Raw genomic sequence first — 2,356 nt, 5'->3', positions numbered from 1 at the left:
TGTCTTGCTTTTTTATTCTGTGGTAATAAAAAGACCTCACAACTACAGGTCACCTTCTCTGCCTACAGGACGGTGATGCTACCTCCGTAAGATATTAGGAGATCTTTCTACTTTGTCTTCAGCCTTTAATAACAACTCCCTAAGACTGTAGGCCATGACTACAACAGGGACAGTATGAGAGATGCTAGAATGGATTTCAGGAACACAGGAGCTGAAGCAAGGACCAAACAAGTTCAAAGGTACAAAGAAGTACATTGATGGTTACTGCCACACACTGTGTCGTTTTGTTTTAGAAGCTGGACAATGAAAAACAGTTGTTCAGAGCTGAAGTTTGCTTTCCTTCCTGCCTTATCTGCACTGTGACCCACCTTCCCCTGCACCTCAGAGCTCTGTGGTAGCCCTCACTGCTCCACGGAGCTGCTGGGCTGAGTTCCCTCTGCGCCTTCATCGTCTCAGCTACTGCTAAGACTCAATGAATGCTGCTGAAAACAGCCACATTCTTGGTCAGCTGCCCAAAGAAACGTGTTAGATCAATAGTGGAACACAGTTTGCTTTTGCTCTAAATTATTCCAGGCTGAAGCTGTGAACTACCTGGACCCTACATGCTGCTTTGGGACCGCTCTATTAGAGAGAGAAAAGGTAAACCTGAAGACCCATTTCTTCCCTTTCCCTGCATTGCATATCAGAAATAGCATTTAGATGTGACAGTTCACATGCATAGCAGTGAACAATCACAGTAAGCAGTGGCACATATGCAAAGAGATAACCAAGAAAATCCTTAACCATGGGACCTGTACCGTGTCTCTTCTTAGCCCTGTTCACAAAGGAAAGAATATCAACTGAGCACACCTTACTAGTGAAAGGAAAACAAAGCACAACAAAAACTAGAGTAGGAAGGGATGACACAGAAGGATTTGAAGTGCTGATGGTGGAGGACATCAGTACATAGGAAAAGGCAGATGTATGTACTCATTAAGCAAGTAAGCCGCATTACATGTGTGTGTATGTATTAGGGTATAAAACATCAAAACACACACAGTATAGGAAGAACAAGCTTTGCTGCTTGGAACAATGTGAAATAAGGCAAGCCAGCATACATACCATGACTACTTAGCAAAGAACATTTTATTCCAGCGTTAAGTCATGAAACAGTGTGATAAAAATCAGACTTTTAACAGATACTGAGCTTTGTGCAAACACATTAAAAATCTATATACTCTCCTATCCAACTACAGACATCCAATTGAATGCAAGAACAGGCTTTCACAATACCACGTGCTTACCATACAGAAGAGCATCAGAGGAATCAGACTGGCATTTCAAGAGATATATATGCTTCAATATCAATTCTTCTCCACCTACAGTGGGACAACTAAGAAACTAACCAAGCAAGAAGGCTCTTGACTGAATATTTTGGTATCTTTCCCCATTGGTTATCTGCTAGCAACAGAATAGAGTTAAGTTATAGAGTTAACAGTAACTAATATGTAATGGGGAAAAAGTCCTCTGGAAACCAGTAATACAGATGCCCATTCTTAAAGTTACTGTCCTATGAAGCAGAGATCTTAGGTACAAAATAAAGTTTTAAAGGGACTGATGTAAGAGAATGACAACATGGATTATTCCCCCCTCTCCACCCACTGTCCATTGAGGTAGGTATATATCCACCCATTTCTTAGGGTGCACTGTAACTTAGCAACACATCCTCCTTGTGATATGAGATGCTCCTTTCTCCCCTTAATTCACTACCCTTAGCTTCCCAGGATTGCTTATAGAGTTGCATAGATTAAAAGACCCCGTGTCAACAGGCTAGAGCCACCACTTACAACACTGGAGAAAAACTCCCCACCACCTCTCCACTTGGTCTCATTAAAAAAAGAAAAGCACCTTAAAAGGAAGTGGCACAGAAGTAAGAACATGATTTTACTTATGAGAAATTAGCATGCAGGTCTTTCAAACGAGATTTAGGATGAGACAGGTGAAGTAGATAGAAGCTGAGGTCACTGTAGCACAGGCCTTTTGTACCTCCACTCCACAACACCCAGTTCATCAAGCCAGCATTCCCACATCTGCACATGGCTGTCACAGGGCATGAATGCTTGTCTGATCCTGGAGATGCCTCTATGGGACTGAAACCAAGCTGACCACCAGAGCTGATCTGCCTTTCTAGTTGCACAACAGCTTCTAGGTGTTCTGTGGGTAAGAACAGCACGGGGGTGGGAGGGACCCCAAACCCTAAGAATGACCACACAGCTCCGTGTGCCTCTGCTGAAAAGCAACAGACTCCACCAAGTGCATCCCCACCTCTGCACATCTCTTAGAAATCCAGAACAAAACGCACCACAGAAGCGGCTTG

Source organism: Coturnix japonica, chromosome 4, assembly GCF_001577835.2.
Source record: "Coturnix japonica isolate 7356 chromosome 4, Coturnix japonica 2.1, whole genome shotgun sequence".
Lineage (NCBI taxonomy): Eukaryota > Metazoa > Chordata > Aves > Galliformes > Phasianidae > Coturnix > Coturnix japonica.
Note: the sequence above shows the minus strand (reverse complement) of the source record.